Raw genomic sequence first — 8,707 nt, 5'->3', positions numbered from 1 at the left:
AATATCTTAAAAATTGTGAACGAAGTTGTTAATGGAAATAAAATGGAATTGTTAATGACATGTTTATAGAATTTGATTAATGGTGTACATTTCCTCTTTATTCAAAGATGAATTTGGGTAGTATGAAACCTAACATGCTTGCTCAGTCGGGTTTACTCGGTTGAGCGCCGGTCTCGCTCCTCGGATTTTATGGCGTGACAGTTAGCTATGGATGTTTAGGCTTCGGCCAAAAGATTCGTGAGGTTGGACATGTCAGAGCCTAGCAGGGTGCTTGCTTGTATGGTGTCACAATCGTCTTTGTTTGAGCACATTAAGGCTTGACAGTATGATGATCCCCACTTGTTTGTCCTTAAGGATACGGTACAGCGAGGTGGTTCTAAAGAGATGACTATTGGTGATGATGAGTATTTAGCCTTCAGGGTCAGATCTGTGTTCCTAAGGTGGATGGTTTTAGGGAGTTGATTCACGAGGAAGCTCACAGTTCACAGTATTTTATTCACCAGCTGCTACAAAGATGTATTGTAATTTGAAGAAGCATTATTAGTGGAGAAGGATGAAGAAGGACATCATTGAGCTTGTTTCACTATGTTTGAATGTTAGTAGGTCAAGTATATCGGGTGGTTTGCTTCACAGGTTAGATATACTGGAGTGGAAATGGGAATGTATCACTATGGACTTTGTGGTTGGGTTTCCATGGAATCTTGAGGAGAATTGATGTTGTGTGGGTCATTATGGATAGTCTGACCAAGTCTACACATTTCATTCCAAGCATGAATTCCTACACTTCTAAGCAGTTAGCTCAGATTTATCTTAAAGGGATTGTTCCCCTGCGTAGTGTGTCTATGTCTATTATCTTGGATTGAGGCACTCAATTACATCATACTTTTGGAGAGCAATGTGGTGTGAGTTGGGCATGCAGTTTGAGTTGCGTACAACATTTTATCCTCAAACGGACGGGTAGTCCGAGCGGACCATTCATATTTTGGAGGATATGTTGAGAGTCTATGTCATTAATTTCGGAGGATAGTGGGATCGGTTTCTACTGTTATCAAAGTTTTCCTACAACAACAACTACTAGTTGAGCATCCAGGTGGCCCCGTATAAGGCCTTATATGGGAGGCGATGTCGTTCTATGGTTGGTTGGTTTGAGCCTTGGAAAGTTAGGTTGTTGGACACTGATCTAGTTCATGATGCTTTGCAGAAGGTGAAGTTGATTCATGAGCTGCTTCATACATCGCAGTCTAAACAAAAGAGGTATGCCAATAGCAAGGTTCGTAATGTGGATTTCATGGAGGGTGAGAGGGTTCTTCTCAGAGTTTCTCCTATGAAAGTCATGATGAGATTCGGGAAGAAGGGCAAGGTGAGCCCTCAGTACATTGGTCCATTTGAGGTTTTGGGGAGTGTGGGTGAGGTGGCTTACAGGTTTGCTTTGCCACCCAACTTATGGGGAGTTCATCCGGTGTTTCATGTTTTCATGCTTCGGAAGTACCATGACGATCAATCACATGCATTAGATTCCCTTCGATGCAGTTGGATGAGAACTTGTCTTATGAGGAGGAACTAGTGGCCATTTTGGACAGGCAGGTTCAGAAGCCGAGGTCGAAGGATATTGCATCGGTGAAGGTTCAGTGGAGAAGTCAATCGGTTGAGGATGCGACTTGGGAGACCGAGCATGATATGCAGAGCAGATATCTACATTTTTTCGACATTACAAGTATGTTTCTAAACTAGTTTGAGGATGAACATTTGTTTAGGAGGGGGAGAATGTAATGACCCGGCCGATCATTTTGTGTATTTGAGCCTCGCTCCACTATTTGGTGTATACTGTATGTTTGTTTGTTATTTTTTGACTTGCGGGGTTGATTGGTTTAGATTTGGGAGTGATTTGGAACACTTATGTCATTTGTGGAAGCTTAAGTTATAAAAGTTGACCGAGGTTTGACTTTTTGTCAAAACGACCACGGAAAGGTGTTTCAATGATCAATAGGTTTGTATGGTGATTTTTGACTTACGCGTATATTTGGAGGTTCCTAGAATGTTTGGGTGCTATTTTCCAAAAGTTGGCAATATGTATGATTAGGGAGTTCATAGTTTTGACTAGGGTTGACTTCGAGGTGATCAAATTCGGATTTTTGTTCTGAAGGTTGGAATAGGTTCATTTTGTCATATGTGACTTGTGTGCAAAATTTTGGGTTATTCTGAGTTTGTTAGGCATGCTTTAGGATGATTTTTGAAAGTTGGAAGTTGATTAGTACATTAAGCTTGAATTGAGGTGCGATTTGTACTTAGATATTACTTTGTGTGATTTGAGACCTCAAGTAGGCCTGTGTTATGTTTTGGGGCTGGTTGGTATGTATGGATGAGGTCTCGAGGGGCTCAGAACGTTTTGGATGGATTTCGAATCATTTCGAGCTTGGTCGTATTACTGAAGATTTGTTGGTGTCTGGTGTGCTTCGCGATTGCAGAGCAGGTCTTGCGATCATGAAGGCTTATTCCGTGGAGAGATGTTTTCTTCTTTGCGTTCGCGACATTGGGGTCACGTTTCCGATAGGTGAGGCAGTTGGCCTTCATGTTCGCGACATGGGCATCGCATTCGCAACGTAAGGAAGGCTGGGAGTTGGCCAAGCATTTGGTCTTCGGGTTTGCGACATGGGCATCGGCGTTCGTGTAGGCCATTGGACCTTGTGCATCGCGTTCGCGGGTAGCAGACCGCGATTGCGAAAGGTATTTTTGGGGATGGAGTTGGTTGTGCTTCGCGAATGCAAGGGATGGGCTGCATTCGCGAAGAGTATAACCGGGCAGAATTATAAGTTGTCCTTTTCAGAACTTTGAGCTCATTTTATCATATTTGAGATTCAGAGCTCATATTGAGGCGATTTTTAGGCGATATTCTCCCACTTGGATTGGGTAAGTGTTCTTGACTCGAATTTAATTATTATTCATGATTCTGTCTTTGATTTTGTCATTTGATTGGTGAATCTAAGAGAGAAAACTTTGGGGTTTTGGCAAAACTTCTCTAATGTGAAAAATGGATATTTGAACCCCGATTTGGAGTTGGTTTTGGATGAAACTTATTTATTTGGATTTGCATTCGAATGGGTAGTCAGGATTTGTGACTTTTTTCGGGTTCTAGTAAGCGAGCCCAGGTTGACTTTTTTGTCAATTTTTTGTTATTTGATAAGATTTGAGCTCTATTACTTGGAATCAATTTCTATAGCTTTATTTGACGTTATTAGGTTGTTTTAACTAGATTCGAGCCATTTAGAGTTGAATATTTGAGGAATTTGCAACTTTGGTGATTTTAAGGCTACCGGGTGGAGGTGAATCTCTTGGCTAATATTGTGAAAAGGGAAACCTCTAGGATTTGACTTGTTTGCTGAGTGTTTAAGGTGTTGGGGTTAGTGTATATACATGATGGAGCGTATATGCATTTAACAAGTTTATATTACAACCGGAGTAGAATTGGATTATAATACACCTCGTTTTGTCTACGTGCTCAATTTTAAATGATTTATTTGACTTATGGGACTACGTTGCTCTCTTATTTATGTTAGAAATCATGCCTAGGCTTATGATTAATTGTGAAGGCAAGGGAACTTATTCTTTATATGTGAAATTGCATAATTATCCATAGTCACATAGAGATTATTTTGTTAACACATATCCACATGATATTTATTAAGTCCTTGTGCACCTTTTATATGTAATTCTTGAGCATATACATTCATTTTGAATATGGGTGCGTGATTTGGACTGAGAATTTTTGGCATAGTAAGCATGTGGATGAAGTACAGTTACAGCACATTGGACATGATAATCAGATATTGATTTATGAGGGATGTTATTATACCACTCTTTGCACTTGGATTTGGATCCGTCCCTCTAGAATCAGGTGATTACCCATGTTACTTTGGGCCCTATGAGCGTGGTCGGGTACATGGATTTTATACCGGATCGATACAAGGATTATGTATCGGATTATGTTGATACATGGATTGTCTATCGGGGTACATGGATATTGTACCGGTTGAGCATGCATTCTTATTGTTGACTCATTTAGAAATATTATTTTAACTATTAATTGTTACTCGGCATCCTTATATGCTAATTCGGAGTCCCCGCTCCGTTATTTGAGCATGTTATCTTTTATTTCGATATCTGAGCAGCGTTATGGTTATTTATGTCCAAGAAAAGCACGCTTAAAACTTTTCAACTTTTGATAGTTGTTACTCTTGTTATTCGTGATGTTACTTATTGTTCAGTTGTTAAATTATGTTATTATACTTGTGTGGTAAGTATTTGGAAACATCTAGCCTCGTCATTACTTCTTCGATGTTAGACTTGATACTTACATAGTGCTGATTGTGGTACATTCATACTACGCTTCTGCACATCTTTTTGTGCAGATCCTCTGGTGTGACCTAAGAGATTTCACGGAGACTTAGAGTGAGCTTCACTTCATGGATCTCTTGGCAGTTACCGAATCTCTGCCCCTTTTATATATTTCTATTTATTTGTATTTCAGACAGCTTGACATATATACAGACTTGATCTCATTTCCGTAGTTTTCTCATGTACTTGTACCATCTAGTCTTGGGCATATTGTATTGGCCGTGTTTAGACAATGCTTTGGTTTTTATCAGATGCTATCTATTTCCATCTTTTATTGTTATATATCTCTGTTAAATAATAAAAATAGACTTTATTTGTTATTTGTGAGTTGACTTGCTTAGCAAGTTCGTCTAGCATCACGGCCTTGAGGTGGGATTTTGAGTCGTGACAGTAAGTATCAAATCTAATCTCGAAGAAGTAGTGGCGAGGCTATAGGCATCATGATACTTGCAATACAGATATAGATAACAAAGGTTAGAATCGAAACAATAAATATCCTCATGAACAACAAGTATCAGAGATATAAAACAGCCGAAAGATATAAGGCATATTTTTTCAATTCAAGAGATAATGTTAACGCTACTCTGATATGGTATATAAAGATGGCATGCTTCAATCAACGTATTCGAGGCTCCCGACTAGAATATAGAGGTGACATGCGACAGCTAACATTTAAATGAGTCGAGGATGTCTATTCATGCTCAAGACTCTATCTCTTACCATAGTCGGTACAAGATCCATGTACCACGATACACCATCCATGTATCACCAAAACCCGGCACAAAATTCATGTATTACTGAAACCCGATACAAAATCAATGTATCACTGAAACCTGATACAAATCCATGTATCACTTAAACCCAATATACAATCCATGTATTGATCACGCTCGTAGGGCCCAAAGTAAAATGGGTAATCACCTGACTCTGGAGAGACGGATCCTTATCCACGTGCAAAAGGAGGTTTATAGCTCATTTATAATCAAATATTCACTCATCATGTCTTGTGTGCTATAACTATATCTCAACCGCACAACTTTACATTCCACAATCTCGGTCCAGCTCAAGTATCCATATACAAAATATATGCATATGCCCAATAGTTAATAGATAAAATATGCACAAGGACTTAATAATAGTCATGTGAATATGTGCTTATGAAATTTCTAAATGACTACCGATAGTTCAAGCAATTCAAGAATAGGCTCTCATGCCTTCATAAACAACCATAAACCTAGGCATGATCTCTAGCATGAATAAGAGAGCGAATATAGTCATATAATCTAAGCAAATCATGAATCAAGATGAGTACATAATCAAAACAAGGCATAAAGTATCTCAATTCTATCGCGGATATGATATAAACTTGGTAAATGCATATACGCTCGCTACCTTGCATATACCCTATCCCCAATACTTTAAGCACATAGCAATCAAATCAATCCTAAGTTTTTACCTCTTAACAAGGTTAGACAAGAGGCGTACCTTCACACGGTAGCTAGAAATCAACCGAAAATGCCAAATTGTCAAAGTCCAATTCCAACCGGCTTGAATCTAGCCAAGTACAACCCAATAACGTCAAATAAAGTCATAGAAAACAATCTCAAATAATAAAACTTCGATTTTTAATCAAATTTTCAAAAGTCAACAAAAATTAATCCAGACCCACATGTTCAAAATCCGAGTCAAGGGGTAGATCGCGACTACCCACAAGCCCATGAGTCCAATTATATAATTAGATTCGAAATCCAAGTCCAAGTCGATGTCCAATACCCCAAAATACACTCTCTTAAGTTGTAGACGAAAATCTCAAATTTCACTTGTTCAATCTCATGTTTTGATGTTAAATCTAGTGATGATTCATGTAGAACTATTAGATGTAGGCTAGATTCAGTTACTTCAAGGTTGTAAAGTGCCCTCCACACTTCAAAAGCTTCAGAACATCATCAAAGTGCCGAAATGCCTAAACTTGTTCAAAACTCACATGAACCTCTTGGGAGCCCGTTCTATTATCCTAACAAGTCCATAAACACTACCCGGACATATTCAAGGTCTCAAAACACATTCAGAAATATCACATCTAATAATCAAAGACCAAATCACATGTTGAACTCTCTTAAGTTCATAAACTTATATCCTTCCCACTAAGCATCTGAATCATACCTAGACACTTCGGAGTGCCACCAAACTTGGCACACAAGTTTCAATCAAGTAAATGAACCTATCTAAAATTCCGGAACACCAATAAGAACCCGATTACATCAAAGTAAACTCTAGGTCAAGCCTTCAAATTACCAATTTTTGGCAAATAAAGTCAGAACCTTCTAGGAACCTCCAAATCCAAATACGCCCAAGTTCAAAATCACCATACAAATCTATTAGAACCATCAAATCACCAATCCTAGGCCGTTTATTCAAAAGTCAAACCTTGGTCAACTCTTCCAGCTTAAAACTTCCAAATTGAGCGTTACTCTTCCAAATCAATTCCAAACTTCTTGAAAATCAAAACCAACCATACATGCAAGTCGTAATGCATCATATGAAACTACTTAAAGTCTCAATCACTGGACGAAAATGCTAAATCCCAAAACGACCGATTGGGTCGTTATAAAATACTGATCAAACTGGTACCTGGTAACTCTACTAGAACAATCACTTCATACTATGTAAGTGTGAGCTTAGATGCTCAAAAAGGCAACAAACAATTAACCATAATCCTTTCATGATCTTCTCATAAAGATTTTAAGAAAATACTATAGTCAGTAAAATGTGAAGGGTATAATATATCATATAGATAAACAATTATGCTAAAGCATTCCCTGACAATTGATAGACGATGATAATCGTTTACTCAACGAATAAATTTAAAATTAGACGGTAGAATAAGATAGTGCAACACATGAAGTATCTAATATCTGTTTATTGATTCCACAGCTATCTAGTCAACAGAAAATCACTGGTGACAAGCATGATGAGATCGACTTTGAGTTTCTAGGGAATGTATTAGGACAACCCTATATTATCCACACTAACATTTTCACTTAAGGCGTAGGAGGCAGGAAACAGCAATTATACCCATGGTTTAACCTAACTACCGCTTACTATAACTACACCATTCACTGGAGTCCCACTGTAGTTGTGTAAGTTGTTATATTCCACAAACATTATGCACCCAAAGCCAGGGATTTGCCTATCCAAATGCACAGACAATTGGAGTTTACTCCAGCGGTTGGAATGCAGATAACTGGGCAACTAGAGGTGGCCTTGATAGGATTGACAGGAATAGTGCTCCATTTATTGCCAGATACTGGACCAGGTAGCATCACCCAATGCGCTGCTCAATCACTAAACAACCAGCATACATCTTCCCCAATACAATCAACTGAGCCACGCTACTACTGCAAAGACACTAAGCGCTTCAACGGGTGCCCAGTGAATGTTTTAAGCCTCAATATCAATAACGAGTTCACATTCCAGTTGTCTCATATCCTATTTCACGCAGAAAGTTGAGATGTATTTTTTTTTCTTCTGGTTCATGTTCTTATTTCATGTCTACTCCTTGTTTACCCAGAATTTGTAACCCATTCTTTTGAGTGAATATTGGTTTAAATATTCGGTCAGTGAAACCGTAAATCTTTTATATTACCGGATCAACGCATACAATATAAGAGATGTTTTATTATAAGTTTATATTGACTCCTTCCAGACACATCTCCCCGAAGAAGCCGACTAATACTTCCGTGATTTCTAAATACTTTCTAGTTGTCAATGACCTAGACATCTCAAATAGTTACCCTCAACTTTCAATATAAGACAGAAAGCAAACAAGGTGCAACAGTGCAAGCACAACAAGAGATAATCACTTTCAGTACATCAAAAATCTCATTTGTTTATAGTATTCAAAACTCCCATTTGTTTATGTATTCAAAACTTCTACATGACAAGGTCTTTTTCGATTCGAGGAATTAGGCCAAATACATATGTGGCCCCTTAAAGTTGTTACAATTTTTCATTAAAACACTTCAACTAAACCATGTCCCAATTAGACACCTAAAGTAAGTTTAAAGTGTACCATTGAATACCTCGCTCCCAACGAGTCAACAAAATAATGTATGTGTGATACACATGCGGGTGATGTGGCAAAAATGAGATGCAAACACATGGCATTTGGGTCAAAAAAAGTTTTGATCCACAAAATAGAAAATCTTTTTCACATTAATCCCCAGCCAGGTTACATTTTCTTACCAATCCCCCCCCCCCCCCCACCCCCGCCCAGTCCCAACGCCTTATCCTGTCACCCTTACTATCAACTTCT

At 38.5% G+C, this 8,707-nt stretch overlaps 1 pseudogene; it reads left to right on the top strand.

Moving 5' to 3' along the window:
- The first annotated feature begins 1,132 nt into the window (after positions 1-1,132).
- On the top strand, positions 1,133-7,853 carry LOC142165970 (putative xyloglucan endotransglucosylase/hydrolase protein 26; annotated as a pseudogene).
- The last annotated feature ends 854 nt before the right edge of the window (positions 7,854-8,707 follow it).

The sequence above is a fragment of the Nicotiana tabacum genome, chromosome 11 (assembly GCF_000715075.1).
Source record: "Nicotiana tabacum cultivar K326 chromosome 11, ASM71507v2, whole genome shotgun sequence".
NCBI lineage: Eukaryota > Viridiplantae > Streptophyta > Magnoliopsida > Solanales > Solanaceae > Nicotiana > Nicotiana tabacum.
The sequence above is the reverse complement of the archived record's forward strand: the minus strand, read 5'-3'. Positions and strand labels throughout refer to the sequence as shown.